This window comes from Tachyglossus aculeatus, chromosome 17, assembly GCF_015852505.1.
Source record: "Tachyglossus aculeatus isolate mTacAcu1 chromosome 17, mTacAcu1.pri, whole genome shotgun sequence".
In the NCBI taxonomy this organism is placed as follows: domain Eukaryota; kingdom Metazoa; phylum Chordata; class Mammalia; order Monotremata; family Tachyglossidae; genus Tachyglossus; species Tachyglossus aculeatus.
The window spans coordinates 44154967-44175706 of NC_052082.1; the positions used below are offsets into that span (position 1 = coordinate 44154967).

At 42.9% G+C, this 20740-nt stretch overlaps 1 protein-coding gene across 7 annotated transcripts in view; it reads left to right on the forward strand.

The window, feature by feature from the left end:
• Positions 1-20740, forward strand: part of BCAS3 (BCAS3 microtubule associated cell migration factor) — a 718088-nt gene that overhangs the window by 220756 nt on the left and 476592 nt on the right. The window lies entirely within an intron of this gene.

The window sequence follows — 20740 nt, forward strand, 5'->3', positions numbered from 1 at the left end:
AACGTTCAGTCCACGTTTCCCTACTCCTCAAGAACCTCCAGTGATTACCCATCCACCTCCACATCAAACAGAAACTCCTTACCATCTGCTTTCACTCACCTTGCCCCCTCTTACCTCACCTCATTATTCCCCTACTATGCCTCAGCCTGCACACTTTGCTCTTCTAATGCCAACCTACTCACTGTACCTTGATCTCATCCATCTTACCACGAACCTCGAGCCCACATCCTGCCTCTTCAAAGCCTATTGAAGGCACATCTCCTCCAAGAGGCCTTACTCTTAGACTAAGCCCTCATTTCCTTTTCTCTCACTCCCTTCTGCCTCAACCTGATTTATTCCCTTTATTCACTTCCCCAACCCTCAGCCCCACAGCACTTAGGTACATATCCCTAATTTATATATTTATATTGATGTCTGTCTCCCCCTCTACACTGTAAGCTTGTTGTGGGCAGGGAATGTGTCCGTTATATTGCTCTATTATATTTTCCCAAGTGCTTAGTACATTGCTCTGCATACACTAAGCACTCAATAAATATGATTGACTGATGTAGCGTAGACTGAAGATGGCAGAGAGAATATATAGTGTAAATAGTCTATATATATATATATCATCTACAAATATATATAATCGAGATGATGAGCACTTAAATCAAGCAGTGGCTGTTTAGGTAGAATAGAAATGGTGTAGATGAGAAATATTGAGGATGCAGATGTAGTGACAGGCTGAATTTAAGGGTTAAAAAGTAATGAAAAGTCAAAGATAAGACAGTTGTGGGTTAGGAGGAGGGGAGCAGTTGATTTAGTAGGGAAGAGGAAAACCTCATCTTTGAGCATATCAAAGTTCAAGGGCTAGACGGGTATCTCGTGGAAATATCATGGAGGCAAGAGGAAACATGAGATTTTTATAGCAGGGCTGTGTTGGAGCTAGTGAGGTAGACTTGGGAGTTGCCCATGTAGTGGAAGTATCTGAAGCCCCGGAAGTGGATTAGCTTCCCAAGAGTGAAGACGTGGAGCAAAAAGGGTGAGAGAATTGGTGTGGGTGGACGAGAACTTGATTAGTACCACAAAGGCAGAACCCAAGGTGAGATAATATTTCCAGGAGAAGGGAATGGTCAGGAGTGTCTAACATGACAGACAGGTCAAGGAGCGTTATGATAGAACAGAGTCAATTGGACTTGGTTTTGAAGAGGTGATTTGGTGACCCTGGTGAGAGCAATCTCCATAGAATGGAGAAGGAGGAAAAATGGAGAGGGAATAAAAACAGATTATAAGACATCACGAAGTGGGTTAGTGGGAAGTGGGTTAGTGAGAAGCAGCATGGCGTAGTGGACAGAGCACAGTCCTGGAAGTCAGAAGGTCATGGGTCCTAATCCCAGCTCTGCCGCTTCTCTGCTGCGTGATGTTGGGCAAGTCACTTCACACCTCTGGTTCTCGGTTACCTCTTCTGTAAAATGGGGATTGAGACTGTGAGCCCTAAGTGGGGCAGGGACTGTGTCCAACCCGATTTGCTTGTATTCATCCCAGTGCTTAGTACAGTGCCTGGCACATAGTAAGCAATTAAGAAATGTCATTAGTATTATTTTTATTATTATTCTCTGTGCCTCAGTTCCCTCATCTGTAAAATGGGGATTAAGACTGTGAGCCCCATGTGGGACAGGGACTGTCCAACCTGATTTGCTTGTCTCCACCCCAGTGCTTAGTACAGTACCTGACACATAGAAAGAGCGTTTAACAAATACCATTATTATTATTATTATTATTATGTGATTGCAGTGAGTTAGAGGAGTTTGGAAAAGAGTTTGGGAGCAGTGGGATGGATCAAAGACTGTGGATTTTTGGACTGTTTACCTGATAATGATATTGGGGTCTCCTGTCACAACCATCGGATTTAGAACCTGTACAGAGGAATTGAATTGATTATAGTGATGGTGGTTTGTGCAGCTCCACCACTTCCATTCCCTCATTCCTGGCAGTCATGGGGAAGCAGCGTGGCTCATTGGAAAGAGCCCAGGCTTTGGAGTCAGCGGTCATGGGTTCAAATCCTGTCTCTGCCACTTGTGTGACTTTGGGCAAGTCACTTAACTTCTCTGCACCTCAGTGACCTCATCTGTAAAATGGGGATGAAGACTGTGAGCCTCCTCTGGGACAACCTGATCACCTTGTATCTTCCCCAGCGCTTAGAACAGTGCTTTGCACTGAGTAAGCACTTAATAAATGCCATCGTCATTATTATTATTATGTCCTTGCTTGCTCTACTTGTAAAGCCACAGTGGCAGCAGAGTAAGGCTCTTGGTTCGCTGCAATGCCACAGACCTGCTGGTGGTTGCCAGTGTTGCCATAGTGATCTTTGACATCTGTATAAGCTAGCTGCTTTCAAGCTCACCCAGAGCTAATCCACCTAATCAGATGCCCTAGGCGATTTTTTTGGGATGGTAAAAACCTTCATTTCTCCCTGTTTTACTACCACCATGGTAGTAAGGACTCTGTTGGGGATGGATTGTCTGGTGACAATCAGCATAAAATTTACATAGTCGGGATCGAATGCTTGGCATAATTAATAAAGCATAAGATGAATGAAAAGCCCTGAAGATTCTGGAAATACAGTTAAATTGCAAAACAAACCTAGACTGGTTATGTCACTTGCACCGCCACTTGAAGTCACCGTAACGGCTCAGTTTGACAACCCATCTGTTATGTCAAAACTCTTTATAGTGTTTAGTTCCAAGCAGCCTTACCCTGAGTGGTTCTGACAGGCAAAGCTGTATTTTTCTTTTCTGCATATGACTCTCTGTGTTAAAACAAGAACACGCTCCATTACCTGGGGGAATATTATAGTTATTTCCATATTTTTGTTCAGTTTTACTTGGGCTTGAAAACTTTAGATTATAATCTACGCTTGGCATTTTCTACCACTTTGAGCCTCAGTGCTGTCCTTTTGTTAAAAGCTTTTTAGTATCTGTGAAGGTTGGACTTTCTATTTTTAATTTATACTCTATGTCCACCCCTTAAATTGATATCTCTGCATTGGGCTATTGTTCCTCTTCCTCAATAATCCATCTCCTGTCACCCACCCCCCATATCATCATCATCATCATCATGACCACTCTCAGCCGAGTACTCCAGTGCTATTATACAACACTTCAAGGCACTAGAAGGTCATGGGTTCTAATCCCAGCTCCACCACTTATCTTCTGTGTGACCTTGGGCAAGTCGCTTCACTTCTCTGGGCCTCAGTTTCCTCATCTGTAAAATGGGGATTGAGACGGTGAACCCCACGTGGGATAGGGACTGCGTCCAACCCGATTTACCGTATCCACCCCAGCACTTAGTACAGTGTCTGGCACATAGTAAGGGTTTAACAAATACCATCATCATCATCATTATTATTATTATTGTTACCCGAGCACCTCTAAACAAATCAATGTCTATTGTTAAATAATTCCACTTTTTTTCTCTCTCTCTTCTTTTAAAAGGTATTTGTTAAACGTTTACTATGTTTCAGGCACTGTACTGAGAACTGGGGTAGATACAAGCTAATCAGGTTAGACACAGTCCATGTTCCACGTGGGGCTCACAGTGTTAATCCCCACTGTGCAGAAGGGGTAACTACGACACAGAGAAATCAAGAGGCTTGTCCAAGGTCACCCAGCAGAAAAGAAATGGAGCTGGGATTAGAACGCTCATCAAGAACTGGTCACAGATTATATTGGTGGAAAGGCCAAAGAGTGAAATTAACAGGGGAAAGTTTACTAGAGGAGGTAGATCTTCAGCTGTGATCTAATGGGCAGGATGAACGTGGGATCATTATCTGGAGGGAGACGCTGTACCACAAAGAAGGGATTATCCAGGCAAAGACTTGAAAATCACAGGAGGAGAATCAGGTGCAGGAGGTAATAAGAAAACAAGCTTGAATCGAGATTAGAGTTTTTCTTTAATTTTTTTTGGTATTAAGCACTCATATTAGGTAGGGACAGTGTCTGCTATACTGTTAATATTTTGCTCTCCGAAGCACTTGTTATAGTGCTCTACATACAGTAAGCGCTCAGTAAATGCGATTGATTGGTTGACTACGTGCCAGGCCCTGTTCTATACTCTGGGATAGATTCAAGGTAATCCGGTTGGACACAGTCCCTTTCCCACATGGGGTTTACAGTCTTAATCTACATTTTACCAGTGAGGTAACTGAGGCCCAGAGAAGTGAAGTGAGTTGCCCAAGGTCACACAGAAGGCTAGTGGCAGAGGTGGGATTAGAACCCAGGTCCCTCCGACTCCCAGGCCTGTGCTCTATCCACTAGGCCATGGGTTAGGATGTTAATTAGAGCAGGTCACTAGCATGGATCCACCTGGGAAAGAACGTTGAAGGTCTCAGAAGCAGAATTCATGCTGAGACAATATTGCCAGCTTTAAAATAGCATGTAGAACTGTCCAAGTGCCAACGTGATTTGGGAGTCTTTATTTTTGCATCCAACTCATTTGGAGACGAATAGGAATTAATTGTAAAGGAGGATCAGAGACTCTATCCCAAAATGAGGGCGGGGGGATACTCAATTGGATTGTGATTGGATTGAGACAGCTACTCTTCCCACTTTCAAAGCCTTTCAAAGGCACATCTCCTCCAAGAGGCCTTCCCTGACTTTGCCCTCTATTCCTCTTCTCTCACTCCCTTATGCATTGCCCCTGACTTGCTCCCTTTATTCATCACCTGCCCGGCCCCACAGCACTTACATATATATCCATAATTTATTTATTTAATTCATGTCTGTCCCCACCTCTAGACAGTACACCCGTTGTGTGCAGGGAATATGTCTCTTATAAGTGTTTTACTGTCCCAAATGCTTCGTAAGTGCTCTGCATCCAGTAAGCGCTCAATAAATACGGATTGGATCCAGATTCATTCAATAATTCATTCAGTCGGATTTATAGAGTACTTCCTGTGTGCAGCGCACTGTACTAAATGCCTGGGAGAGTACAATATATATCAATCTCTTTCATCAGCATCAATATCTTTTATATCAATAAGGTGTCATTAATCAATAGCTTTCAACAGTAAGGTACAACTAGCAAACACAGGTGGAACAAATCTACTTCAGGCAGGGAGGCAATGGAATAACTGGGGCCCTTTTTCTTTGAGAGAAACCCTTATTTTCCAGGATAAAGGAAGATTTTTTTTTTTCCAGTGTTAGTAATGCCATTATCTGGCCAATCCCATTAACAGCATCAATGCCACCCAGTATTTATTTGCATCTTGGCCAATAGCAGTTGCCCCTAAGAAGCTCTTTATCCTGTTGTGCAAAGGAGGCGTTGGGCTCAACTCACTCCAGCAGTAAGATAACTGAGTCTTAGAGGTTGCCGGGTTGAAAGTGGCATTCAGAAGCACTGACACCCAATTGTGCTGAAATCCTTCTCTGCCTGGGTAACCAATCCAGGATAGTATTAATAATAATTATAGTATTTGTTCAGTGCTTACTATTTGCCAAACACTGTTCTAAATGCTAGGGTAGATACAAGGTACTCATGTTGGACACAGTCCCTGGAGAAGCAGCGTGGCTCAGTGGAAAGAGCCCGGGCTTTGGAGTCAGAGGTCAGGGGTTCAAATCCCGGCTCCGCCAATTGTCAGCTGTGTGACTTTGGGCAAATCACTTACCTTCTCTGTGCCTCAGTTACCTCATCTGTAAAATGGGGATTAAGACTGTGAGCACCCTATGGGCCAACCTGATCACCTTGTAACCTCCCCAATGCTTAGAACAGTGCTTTGCACATAGTAAGCGCTTAATAAATGCCATCATCATTATTATTGTTATTACCACAGGGGGGTCCACAGTCTTAATACCCATTTTAGAGATGAGGGAACTGAGGCATAGAGAAGTGAAGTGACTTGCCCTAGTCTGCACAGAAGACAACTGACAGAGCCGGAATTAGAACCCATGACCTTCTGATTCCCAGGCCCATGCTCTATCCACTACACCATGCTGATGAATGGTATCGTGGGCCTTTAAAAAGAGCGGCAAATTTTCTGTTTCCGATGCATACTCTTTAGACCTATTTAAGACCTCTCATTTTTCATCCCTCTACTTTGGAAATGGGATAGAAATCACCCTGTGATTTTTCTGGGTAAGCCGAGAGCGCTTACAATTCGTTTCGTTGAGCACGTCCTCCCATCAATATGGGGAATTCTTTTCTCCATAGCATCAGTATAATGCTGTAATTTGGCTTCTCGATCAAGACATTTGCGTGTCTGCTGCCTTCCGTCTAGACATATTCCAGGGAGTTCTGGAGTAATCGATTTTCCTCGATACGGAATTGAGCAATTTGATATTTTTCCCGACTCTTAGATTGTACACATCCAGTTCCTGGCAGCACGGCGTCAGCACATTAAGAGCTTGAGGCTTCTTTTTTTTTTTTTGTAAACATCCTAAATTAAATAACCCCCCATGATGTGTTCTTTCTATTTGTGACCTCCCAAATTTTTTAGCCGGGGTGTCTTCAGGCACAGTTTATATGACGAGCCCATGTCAATTTACATTAAGTAGCAGACGCGTTTTTCTGTGTCACCACCATTACCCAGATTTCTGTAAACTGTTTGTACCTGTTTAACTATTTTAATGAAAGGCGAGTTGAAAGTGCAGTTGCTGCTCCTACAATTAGATTGCACAATATTATAGAAGCTGGCAGGGGAAAACTTTTTCTATTATTTCCCCCCCTAGGCAGTTTGCACTGTTTGATCAATCTCTAGAACTTGTTACAGAGAATTGCCTTGCTCCGTGGTTATCCTAAATAATTTTTGGTGAAAGTATTAATATGGAAATTATTGGAAGTATTGAACGTTTGGAGGAGGCTGTTGGAAAGAGGCTTAATCTCTCACTGTGAAAGTGCCTGGGGCTTAGCCTTGGAAGAACTCGGAGAGCAAATAGAGTGTTGTTCACCTTGATCAATCAATCAATCAATCATATTTATTGAGCGCTTACTGTGTGCAGAGCACTGTACTAAGCGCTTGAGAAGTACAAGTTGGCAACATATAGAGGCAGTCCCTACCCAACAGTGGGCTCACAGTCTAGAAGGGGTAGACAGAGAACAAAACCAAACATATTAACAAAATGAAATAAATAGAATAGATATGTACAAGTAAAATAAATAAATAAATAAATAGGGTAAGAAATATGTACAAACATATATACATGTATACAGGTGCTGTGGGGAAGGGAAGGAGGTAAGACGCATCTTAAGCGTGAGCCCCACGTGGGACAGGAATTGATCATCTTGTGCGTATCTCTACCCTTAGAGGTCTTCCCTGATTGACCTCTTTTTCCCCGACTCCGTCTCCCTTCAACGTCTTCTAATGCACTTGGATCTGTGACATTTGGGCATTTGGTATTCACCCCACCCTCTGCCCCACAGCACTCATGTTCAGATCTGTCAGCTATATATTATAAATTATTGATTTATATTAATGTCTGTCTCCTGCTCTAGACTGTAAGCTTGTTGTGGGCAGGGAATGTGTCTATCAACTCTGATGTATTGTACTCTCCCTCCAGCGCTTAATACATTCATTCATTCTATCGCATTTATTGATACGTTTATCAATAAATATGTTTGCACATATTTATTACTCTATTTTACTTGTACATATCTATTCTATTTATTTTATTTTGTTGGTATGTTTGGTTTTGTTCCCTGTCTCCCCCTTTTAGACTGTGAGCCCACTGTTGGGTAGGGACTGTCTCTATATGTTGCCAACTTGTACTTCCCAAGCGCTTAGTACAGTGCTCTGCACACAGTAAGCGCTCAATAAATACGATTGATTGATTAATTGATTGAGCACTTACTGTGTGGTGTATGGGATACCAGGATATTGTGTATTACCGTGTACTGTGCTTACTGTGTGCACTGTACTAAGCGTTTGGGAAAGTACAACACAACAGTAAACAGTGACATTCCCTGACCACAGTGAGCTTGCTCTGCACACAGTAAGCACTCAGTAAATATCAGTAATTGATTGAGTGATTGATTGATCTTAGCACGGTGCTTTTTCTTTTTTTTTAATTGTATTTGTGAAGAGCTTACTATGTACCAGGCATTGTATTAAGCACTGGGTACATACAAGTTAATCAGTTGGGATGCAGTCTATGTTCCACATGGGGCTCAGAGAGTTAGTCCCCATTTTATAGATGGGGTAACAAAGACAGAGAAGTTAAGTGACTTACCCAAGGTCACACAGCAGAGACAAGTGTTAGAGGCCAGGTTGAGAACCCAGGTCCTTCTGAATCCCAGGCCTGTGCTTTATCTGTTAGGCCAGGACTTCTCAGACTTCACATTCTACAGTCCTTGATATTGTCGTAACGCTATCATCTCTAGACTCGCTCTCATAAAAAACAAAAGCTAAAAGGAATTTCTCTGCAAGTATCAGGACAAATTGGTACCTCAAAGATCAAGCTGAACAACTGCCATTTCAGGTCGATGTTTTTAAGATGAAATTAGGGTGAAATCCAGTGAAGTGCTTATGTAAGCACTTGATTACACATAGTCCTCAGAAGACTGAGGCTTGATTGGCTTTCCAAGTCTCTGATAGGTCTGTCCAAGTTCCACTTTGACTGGAGAATATTGTGTCCATATCCCTTTTTTTCACTCTGACATGCGTTTGGGCTGTGGGTATGCTTTTCAGCCTTTGCCATTTCTGAAAGTGCCTTAGACCAAGGTGTGGCTTTCTTTTCTCTCCCAAGAATAAAGACATCTATGATTAGAAAGTGTGAGAGAATATGAAAACACTTTCTTCATTGGTATGCTTAGTCAAGGTCAAGGCAATGAAGCCAAGGTGACTCCTAGCATAGTATTCAGGAGTTTTCCATCAGCGGAAATTATTTTTCCAAAATATGATGTCCAAATTTGTCTTTGGCCTTTTCCCCATTTAACATTGCTGAATTTTTTTCTTTCGTTTTAAGGTTATGTGGGTCCCCCAGTAGTCTAGTTGTTCAGTTTACCCCTGGGGATATTCACAAGTAATTTGGTGATTCCAATTAAAAAAACAAAACAAAAATACTTGCTAGCATGTTTCTTTAAACTAATTTTAGGAAGCTCATTAGAAGCCCCCCAAGAAAGCCACTTCATTGGATTTCAACCTTATTTCATTTTAAAAACGTCGACCTGAAACAGCAGTTGTTCAGCTTGATCTTTGGGGTACCAATTTGCCCTGATACTTGCACAGAAATTCCTTTTAGCTTTTGTTTTTTTACGAGAGTGAGTCTAGGGATGATAGCGTTATGAAAATGTCATGGACTGTAGAATGTGAAGTCTGAGAAGAAAGGACCAGCAAACAGTAACACTTAACTGCAGACCAGAGCAGAAAGCGATCTCCAGGGAAATGTTAAAAATACTGTAAAATTTACATGATGGAACAGCACTGCAAAATGAATCGGAGAAAAACTGCTGGTCGGTTGCCTAGCTGGCATGCAATCTGTGGTGTATGGGTTCTATTCATAGATGAGGAATTAAAGGATGCCGTTAAACGGAGTTGTGAAACTTTCAGGCCGACAGCTGCGTGTAGTTTGTTTTTCAATTTCTCATTGACTTTCTTGTTTATTAGCTGTGACTCTGAGGTCAGAATTAAAACAAATATTTTAATGGTAGCATTTACAGGCTGGCAAAGCGGGCGAGGAGCTCCGTGCTAAGAACGGGGCAAAAGTCGACACGGGTGGTGCCACACAGTTCCTACAGACTTCCCCAGCACTGGGGCTTTTCACAGAGTAAATCACACAAATGATAAGCATCGTGGAATCCGCCTTCTTCAGGTAACACAAGTAAAACTGGATGTGCTGAAGGGAATTTCCTGTGAGAAGGCCTTTAAGTCAACGGGTTAACATCTTAAATGGCTACAGGTTTGTAGGTCTCAGCGTGGTTTAGCTAACAAAGTGAGAAGACTTATAATAAGCTGTAGTAATTAAAGTCAGCATGAGGGTAAATTATGTAAAAGGGGTAATAGAGGTGCACTTACAAATTACTGAGCTTGATGGAGATTTATGTAAGTAAAGCTAAAAGGAGGTAGTTAATGCAAAGGCATTTGAAAAGCCAGTCATTCCAAGTATTACACCCACCCCTTTTTCAGGTTCCCAAGTCAGTTAGAAAATTGAAATGCTTTCTGCCCATCTTTTTATTTTAATAATGATAATGCTGATTGTGGTATTTGTTAAGTGCTTTCTACGTGCTAGGCACTGTACTAAGCGCTGGGGTGGGTACAAGCAAATCAGGTTGGACACAGCCCCTGTCCCACATGGGACTCACAGTCTTAATCCCCATTTTACTGCTGAGGAAGCTGAGGCACAGAGAAGTGAAATAGCTTGCCCAAGGTCACACAACAGACAAGTGGCAGAGCTGGGATGAGAACCCAGGTCCTTCTGACTCCCAGGACCATGGTCTATCCACAAGGCCACACTGCTTCTCGACTTCTCTAATAATAATAATAATAATAATAATAATAATAATAATAGCATTTATTAAGCGCTTACTACATGCAAAGCACTGTTCTAAGCACTGGGGAGGTTACAGGGTGATCGGGTTGTCCCACGGGCGGCTCACAGTCCTAATCCCAATTTTACAGATGAGGTAAATGAGGCACAGAGAAGTTAACTGACTTGCCCAAGGTCACAGAGCTGACAAGCGCTCAGTACAGTGCTCTGCACACAGTAAGCACTCAGTAAATACGACTGAATGAATTGGCAGAGCCGGGATTTGAACCCATGACCTCTGACTCCAAAGCCCGTGCTCTTTCCACTGAGCCACACTCCTTCTCTGCTTTTAGTCACTTGATCTTTTGAGTTTGAAAAGGGAGAATGGCCTGATGTTAGTGTAGTAATGCTGTTTGTTAAATACTTGTTGTAAAACAAAGTCCTGGAACAAAGCCGGCCTGCTCGCATTGAAGCTATGCTGTCAGCACCACAGTGGACCACAGCAGGACACCCAAGCAGGTGCCCAAGTGAACCGTCATGGTGGGCAGGGGAGCGCTTAGTACAGTGGTCTGCACACTGTAAGCATTTGGTAAACTGTAAGCACGTTGTGGACAGGGAACCTGACTACTAACTCTCTTATATTGTTAGATGGTACGCTACCAAGTGCTTAGTACAGCGATCTGCACACAGTAAGCGCTTGTTGAACTGTCAGCTCGGTATGGCCAGGTAACCCGTCTACAACTCTGTTGTATTGTTAGATTGCCCTCTCCCAAGCGCTCAGTACAGTGCTCTGCTCACAGTAAGCATTCAAACTGTAAACTCATGTGGACGGGGACCGTGTCAAACAACTCTGTTGTATTCAATCAATCAATCAATTGTATTTATTGAGCGCTTACTGTGTGCAGAGCACTGTACTAAGCGCTTGCAAAGTACAGGTTGGCAACATATAGAGACAGTCCCTACCCAACAGTGGGCTCTATAAATAGAGTAATAAATATGTACAAACATATATACATATTTATTACTCTATTTTACTTGTACATATCTATTCTATTTATTTTATTTTGTTAATATGTTGGGTTTTGTTCTCTGTCTCCCCCTTCTAGACTGTGAGCCCACTGTTGGGTAGGGACCTTCTCTATATGTTGCCAACTTGTACTTCTCAAGCGCTTAGTACAGTGCTCTGCACACAGTAAGCGCTCAATAAACACGATTGACTGATTGATTGAATACAACAGAGTTGTTCGAGTTGGTCCCCGTCCACATGAGTTTACAGTTTGAATGCTTACTGTGAGCAGAGCATTGTACTGAGCGTTTGGGAGACGGCAATCTAACAATACAACAGAGTTGTAGACAGGTTACCTCTGTTGAATTGTGTTGCAATGTATTGTTACATTGCACTTTCCCAGGCACTTAGTACAGTGCTGTGCACACACTAAGTGCTGGATAAATAGGATTGGTTGATTGACCGATTGAACGGAAATCTGCAAGAAAGGCAGAGAAAGCGATTTGCGGATATAATTAAAGCCAAGCTTCAAACAGTGCCGCATCCCAGATTAAACCCGAGTCAACTGTTTCAGACAGACCAGCACAGAACAAAGCAGGAAAGGAGTGACTCTGTTGGAACAAAAGCTCCATAAAAGTCTTGAAACAGAGAGGCGAAAGTAAAAACAGAGCCAGGGGCTGCGGGCAACCAATTTGACAGCGTAACAGGGGCAAGACTTTATGCGGGCCCAAAGCCGCCAAGGCCACGGGCCCTACACTGGGCATTTCAGTGACAGGCACACACCAATGAATGAGAAACAGCCTGGCCTAGTGGAGGGAGCCCAGGCCTGAGAGTCAGAAGGATCTGGGTTCTAATCTTGGCTCCACCACGTCTCTGCTGTGGGCAAGTCATTTCACTTCTCTGCGCCTGAGTTCCCTCGGCTGTAAAATGAGGATTAAATCTGTGAGGCCCACGTGGGACAGGCCCCGTGTGTCCAACCTGATTAGCTTGTATCTTCCCCAATGCTTAGTACAGTGCCTGGCACATAGTAGGGGCTTAACAAATTGCACAGTAAGTGCTCAATAAATATGTTTGAATGAATGAATGAAATACAATTAAACCTCTTCCCCCCCGCCCTAAAAAAAAATCACCACCTCCCTTCTCCTCCCTGCCCCGCCAGTGCTGTCTCCTTCAAGTTCAAAAGACAGATAGTTATATTCCTGTTGTGGTCTAGTGGATAGAGCTTGGGCTGGGGGGAGTCAGAAGGACCTGGGTTCTAATCCGGGCTCTGCCACTTGTATGCTGTGTGACACTGGGCAAATCACTTCACTTCTCAGTACCTCAGGTTCCTCATCTGTAAAATGGGGTTCAGGATTGTGAGTCCCATGTTTGCCTTTCCTTACCTCAAAAGGAAGTTGTGAGGATAAAATGAGATAATCGATGCAAACATTCCTGGGGAAAAAGAGCTATATACTAGTATAGAGAATTTAGTATAGTGTACTAAAGTATAGTATAGTAAGTATAAGTATAGTATTTTTTAAAAAATTAGAGAAGCAGTGTGGCTCACTGGAAAGAGCACAGGCTTTGGAGTCAGAGGTCATGGGTTCGGATCCCAGCTCTGCCAATTGTCAGCTTTGTGCCTGTGGGCGAGTCACTTGACTTCTCTGTGCCTCAGTTACCTCATCTGTAAAATGGGGATTAAGACTGTGAGCCCCACCGTGGGACAACTTGATCACCTTGTAACCTCCCCAGCTCTTAGAACAGTGCTTTGCACATAGTAAGCGCTTAACAAATGCCGAAATAATAATAATAAAATAATGTGGGACGTGGACTGCATCCAACCTGACTAGCTTGTATGTATCACAGCGCTTAGTACAGTGCCTGGCACCTAGTAAGCACTTAACGAATACCATAAAAAAGGTACCATTCTAGACATCTACTACATTTTTACCAGGGAATAGTTGACGAAAGCTCAGTCTTATTTATGTGGTGTGTGTGAAGCTATTTTGCTTATTCCATATGACGAAAGAGCACGAGCCTGGGAGTAAGAGGACCCGGGTTCTAATCCCTGCTCTTCCACTTGTTTGCTATGTAACCTTGGGCAAGTCACTTGCCTTCTCTGGGCCTCTGTTTCCTCATCTATAAAATGAGGAATGACTTATACTGTAAGCCTCACTCAAGTGGAAATAGCATGGGCCTGGGATTCAGAGGACCTGGGTTCTAATCCTGGCTCTGCCACATGCCTGCTGTTTGACCCTGGGCAAATCACACAACTTCTCCATGCCTCAGTTACCTCATCTATAAAATGGGGCCTCGGTACCTGTTCTCTTTCCCACTTAGACTGTGAACCCGTGAGGGACATGGACTGTATCCAACCACATTATCTAGTATCTACTCCAGCGCTTGGTACAGGGCCTGAAAAATAGTAAGTGCTTAACAAATACCACAACTTATTATTATTATTACCATCACCATCATCAAAATCATCTTTATTGGGTCAGGGACTCTGTCCAGGACAGAGTCCCTGTTCACCCTGGTTAACTTGTATCTACCCAAGTGCTTAGGACAATGCTTTGCACATAGTAAGTGCTCAGTAAATACAATTGAATGAATGGATGAATAAGAGAAAAGGACAACAGTGATATTCTGCCCATTTCCACAGTTAGATTTCATGACAGTTGACAATGAGAGAAAGGAAGCAAGAAAAAAGAAAGGGGTTATTCATTCATTCAACCGTATTTACTGAGTGCTTACTGTGTGCAAAGCACTGTACTAAGTGCTTGGGAGAGTACAGTACAACAAGCAGACACATTCCCTTTCCTTGAGCTCACAGTCTGGAAGGTTATAGTAGGTAAAGGCATTCATTATAAAGAAGTAAAAACCCTGATAATTCATATGAGTAATGCTCAAAAGAGTTCTTCAGTGCCGTAGCAGAACTTGGTGATTCAAAATTAAATTTGTCAGCTTCAGGTGACAACTGTGAATTAAGAGTTTCATCTATCATTGTGTTAAAATGGTTTTAATAAATTTTTGGCATTGAGAAAAGGTTCAATGATAATCTTATTATTCAGCATTTTGTATTAGTCTAGTGTTCTGTAATCATTTGCTCCTCACTGAATTGGGGTGAGAAGTGTTTGTTATAAAGTGAATGGGATTGACAAAACAAATGATCTTTTCAAAGAAGAGGTGGTGAGGTCGGTCGGGTTATTTTGGGAGTCTCAAAGGGTTTCCACTATCACTTATGAACAATATGGAAATAGAGCTGTGTTATTTTTTAAAAAAGAAATCAATCCCCAGATAGAAACAAATTTATGGCAAAATATACCCTGCGTTTACAATGGTCATATGGGAGAAAGACCTTGAATAATTTCCTTAATCATCATGTGTCAACTTTCCACCAGTGTGAACGAACTGTGAATTATGGATCAATCTATCGTGGTACTCATTGAGCTCTTACAGTATGCTGAGCACCAAGAGTTTAACAGAGTATAATAGAAGACCTGGACCCCGCTATCCAGAAGCTTACATTCTAATGGGGGAAACCTAATTAATTTAACTTTGCAATGTATAATAACTGTATGGTCCCCAATATTCTCCTATTCTGATATCTCAAAGTACACTTTCTTCTACTAATTCTTTAAACTTTACAGTTCCATGTGTAGATACCCTCCCATTCTATAGGTTGGGAAAAATATTGCAGGAAGAGTTAATCCGATGAGTGAGGTGCTAGAATTAAAACAAACTTCTGATTACTAATTGGCATCAATGCGCACGTCCGCCAAGCTAACTCTCTTCCTCCCTTGAAAGCCCTACTGAGAGCTCACCTCCTCCAGGAGGCCTTCCCAGACTGAGCCCCCTCCTTCTTCTCCCCCCCATCCCTCCCGCCCTACCTCCTTCTCCCCACAGCACCTGTATATATGTTTGTACATATTTATTACTCTATTTTACTTGTACGTATTTATTCTATTTATTTTATTTTGTTAATATGTTTTGTTATCTGTCTCCCCCTTCTAAGCTGTGAGCCCGCTGTTGGGTAGGGACCGTCTCTATATGTGGCCAACTTGTACTTCCCAAGCGCTTAGTACAGTGCTCTGCACACAGTAAGTGCTCAAATACGACTGAATGAATGAATCAATCGTTTGCTTTTATTGAACACCTGTAATGTGCAGAGCACTGCACTAAATGCTTGGGAGAGAAAAGTCCAATTAATGATGCTGATCCCTGTCTTCAGGAGTTTACATTCTAGCTGAGGAGAAAGGCACTAAAATAATAATAATAATAATGATGTGTGATATTTGTTAAGTCCTTACAGTGCCAAGCACTGTACTAAGTGTTGGGGTAGCTACAAGGTAATCAGGTTGGAAACAGTCCACATCCCACATGGTGCTCACAGTCTTAATCCCCATTTTACAGATGAGGGAACTGAGGCCCAGAGAAGTGAAGTGACTTGCCCAAGGTGACACAGCAGACAAGTGGTGGAGCCGGGATGAGAACCCTGGTCCTTCTGACTCCACTAGGCCATGTCTTCTTCTAACAAGGCCATGCAGATAAGGGGAAAAAAGAAAAGGTACATAAGCATATGCATAGACATTATTTGGGAGACTGAGAGGGTTTAAGTGCTTAGGTGGCACGATAGGGTAGAAGTGACAATTGGAGGAATATAAAGTGGAGAGATTAGAAATTAATTGAGGGAAGGCCTCCTGGAAGAGATGTGATTTCAGAAGGACTTTGAAGACATGGGGAGAACTGTGGACGGTTGGGTATGGAGGAGGAGGGAGTTCTAAATGGGCAGAGGAGGAAAGTTAGAGGAGGGGACATGAACAAGAGGTTGATGGTGGGAGATAGGATAAAAAAGCTTTTTATGGTATTTGCTAAGTGCTTACTATGTGCCCGGCATTGTACTAATGCTGGAGTAGATACAAGATAATGAGGTTGGACCCAGTCCATGACCCATGTGGGTTTCAAAATGTTTATCGCCGTTTGGCAAATAAGGTAACTGAGGCACAGAGAATTGAGGTGCCTTGGTCACGCAGCAGACAAGTGGCAGAGCCGGGATTAGAACCCAAGCCCTGACCCCCAGGCCTGTGCTCTAACCCCTAGCTCTTGCTGCTTGAGGAGGACAGAGTGTGAGCTGGGGTGAAGTGGGAGTGGGAAGAAAGTGATAAGTAAGGGGGGGAAATGCCGCTAGAGTGCTTTGAAAGCTAGTATTCAATCAATCAATCATATTTATTGAGCGCTTACTGTGTGCAGAGCACTGTACTAAGCGCTTGGGAAGTACAAGTTGGCAACATATAGAGACGGTCCCTACCCAACAGTGGGCAATTCATTGAATTGATTGATTCAATCAATTCATTGATTCATTCATTCTAGAAGGGGGAGACAGAGAACAAAACAAAACATATTAACAAAATAAAATAAATAGAATATTCAGAAGTTTCTGCTTGATGCAGAGATGAATGGACTTCCCAAGCGCTTCGTACAGTTCTCTGCACACAGTAAGTGCTCAATAAGTACAATTGAATGAATGAATGAATGGACAAATGGTTGAGGTTTCTGAAGCATGGGGAGATGTGTGTCAAAAGGGACTCTGGAAAAATATTTTGGGAAGCAGAGTGAACTTTGAATTTAAGAAGGGAGAAACTTAGGCAGGGAGATCAACAAGGAGACTGATGCAGCAGCCAAGATGGGACAATAATAATAATAATTCCAGTATTTGTTAAGTGCTTACTATGTGCCAGGCACTGTACTAAGTGCTGGGGTAGATACAAGCAAGTTGGGCTGGACACAGTCCATGTCCCATTTGGGGTGCGCAGCCTCCACCCCCATTTTACAGAGGAGATCACTGAGGCCCAGGGAAGTGAAGTGACTTGCCCAAGGTGACACAGCAGACAAGTGGCGGAGCCGGGATTAGAACCCCTGGCCTTCCGATGCCCAGCCCCGTGCTCTATCCGCTACGGCCTGCTGCTTCTCCTTATGAGAAGTGCCTGGACCAGCTTGGGAGCTGTTTAGAGAGGAAGAAGCAGTTCCTGGATATGTGTTAGAGAAAAAGCAGATGGCATTTGGCGACGGACTGACTCTGAAAGAGAGGGATGAGTGGAGGATAATTCCATGATTGAGGACTTCTGATTGAGGGCTTCTGAGTTAGAGAGGATAGTAGCACTGCCAACTGTGATGGGTAAATTCAGCGGAGAGCTCGTTAGAGAGGGAAGAAGGGGAGTTCAGTTTTGGACATGTTTAGATTAAACATCATGTTTCCCCTGTATTTTACAGGCATACCCAGTCAATATTGTGGGGTTATTTTCCTAGGAAATGAGGTTGTATTGCGAATGACTGTATCAGTGAGTATGATTTCCCCTAGACGTACATGTAATAAGTTACGGCTTTCCAGAACCCCTGGAAAACGCGTATGAAATTCTTTGCATGAACATTAAACGCCACTAACCTGCTGCTTAATCTTTGCAATAATTCCTAGCATCTTCATTTTAAATTGAGTTGTCATATGATTACGAGCCTTTGCAAGGAGGCTGCTTGGTCTGGTGATTATGGGAGTGGCTTTCCAATTTTTGTGAAGAGTTTTCCAACTTAGGTTGAACAGCAGGCTAACTTTCTGAATACCACCGCACCTTTGAACTCCTTACCCAGCGTGCTGCTCAAGACCTCAAAGGTCGTTGATCACAACAAGCCTTGCCGCCAGGATTCCCGGGTTCTATTTCCAATCGCAATCTCTTGTCTCTGAAATGTCTCACTTCTCTCCGTCAGCCCTATCATCCGTAAGGAACTCCAATGGACCAAAGCTTGATGAGGGAAGACACCGTTCCCTGAATGTAAATTCCATCAACTGTATTTATTGAGTGCTTTATTGTGAGCAGAGCACTGTACTAAACTCTTGGTAAATTGGTTCCACATGGGGCTCATAATCTCAATCCCCATTTTACAGATGAGTTAACTGAGGCACTGAGAAGGGAAGTGAGTTGCCCAGGGTCACACAGCAGACAAGTGGCGGAGCTGGGATTAGAACCCAGGTCCTTCTGACTCCCTCTATCCAGTAGGCCATGCTGCTTCCCTGGTTGCATGCATTGTGGGGGGTTTCCAACCTAGGCTCCGCTTGTTTATTTGAGTTGCATTAAATACCAATCTCTAGTTTTAGATGAAGTAAAATGATTCTGATAACAATGATGGGCAAGCTGCAGGTGTTGTCAACGTACCTCTATATTTACCAGATGTATCACACAGTGGTGCATTTCATTTGCGCAACTGAACCAAGTAGGGTGTGTTATTAATTATGCAGCTTTTGAAATTAAAGATAAGCGTTGGTTTTTATCAACTGGGAAATGGAAAGCATGTTAACTTTCAGCTCCCCGAAACAAGCTGATGTCTTTAAAAATATGCTTTTTTCTCTTGAATTTGGTAAATAATTGATCTCCTTTACAGAGGCGTTACTTCTGCCAGCTGAGCAGCGGAGAGCCGTGAAGTGCAACACATCTACATTTTAAATAATTACCCCTCCTTGGCCAGGAGAGAGCTTTTCCATCCATTAATAACAGGAAAATGAATGTTAGGCCGCCAGTAAAACAGATTAAACTGTGTACCCCTTTGGATGCTTGACTGCATCTCTAACAGACCTGAAATTCCTCTGGTTACTTAAAGGCAGTATACTGAAGTGTGATGTGGCCTTGGGTTAATAGGTAAAAAAGTTTAATTTGGAATTTCTGCAGTTTTCCTCACTGATCATAGCAAACGAGTAGAAAAATACCTTGTCCTGATTGTTGTAAGTGCCTATAATGCTTCACAGATTAACTTAATATGTGGCTTGGATTTTCTCTGCCCCCGCCCCCCAACAATGGCCAAACTATTACCACCACTGACAACCTCTTCTCTAGTTTTAGAGATGCATATCCAGCCAGGAGAAGCTTGCCAGGAGATATATTTATATATTTTTTTGTGGGGTTGGGGGAGTCTTGTTGTTTGTTTTGTTTTAGATGTGGAAGGGGGTGGTTTCCATAGCGGGCTTGTAAGATTATCTTAACTATGCCCTGCCATTTTGTAAAAATTATGCCTTCAACTCCTGTCATATTAAATGTTGTATTCCCAGGAGTTTCAATTCTTATTTCTCTTCTGTTTGCACTGGCACTCCAGTGTACTCCTTTGGCTCTTGTCTTCTTCACGGTAACTATGAGCCCTCAACTGCTCCCCTTAGTGAAGTAGCAAGGCCTAGTGAGAAGAGCACACATGGGTTTGGGAGGCCGAGGACCTGGGTTCTAATCCTGGCTCTGCCACTTACTTGCACTATCACCTTGGGCAAGTCACCTAACTTCTGGGAAGCAGCGTGGCTCAGTGGAAAGAGCACGGGCTTTGGAGTCAGAGGCCGCGGGTTCAAATCCCGGCCCCGCCACTTGTCAGCTGTGTGACTTTGGGCAAGTCACTTCACTTCTCTGGGCCTCAGTTCCCTCATCCATAAAATGGGGATGAAGACTGTGAGCCCCTTGTGGGACAACCTGATTACATTGTATCTACCCCAGCTCTTAGAACAGTGCTTTGCACATAATAAGCGCTTAACAAATACCAACATTATTATTATTATTCTCCATGCCTCAGTTTTCTCATCCATAAAATGAAGCAACATGGTGTAGTGGATAGATATCAGGCTTGGGAGTCAGAAGGTCACAGGTTCTAATCCCGGCTCTGCCACTTGTCTGCTGTGTGACCTTGGGGAAGTCACTTCACTGCTCTGAGCCTCACTTATCTCTAAAATGGGGATTGAGACTGTGAACCTCATGTGGGACAGGGACTGTGTCCCGGCCCATTTGCTTGTGTCCACCCCAGTGCTTAGTACAGTGCCTGGCACATAGTAAGCACTTAACAAATACCACACAGTATTAATAATAATAATAATAATTATTAATAATAATAATTACCATTTCTCCACACCCCACCCTGCACCCCAAACCATGAGTCCCGTATGTTTGACCCGATTAACTTCTTTCTGTCCTGGTGCTTCTTTTAGTGTTTGGCACTTAATAAATATCACAATTATTATTATAATTCAGGACTTCCTTGGTCTATTGAGCAGAGAAGAAGCCCCTCTTCCCCTCCACCAGTGCCATCAGGACTCCCCTTCTCCCCTGCCCCAGCCCAAGAAGACCTTGAGGAGCAGTAGACCTGTATATATGTATATATGTTTGTACATATTTGTTACTCTATTTATTTATATTTATTTTACTTGTACATATCTATTCTATTTATTTTATTTTGTTAGTATGTTTGGTTTTGTTCTCTGTCTCCCCCTTCTAGACTGTGAGCCCGCTGTTGGGTAGGGACT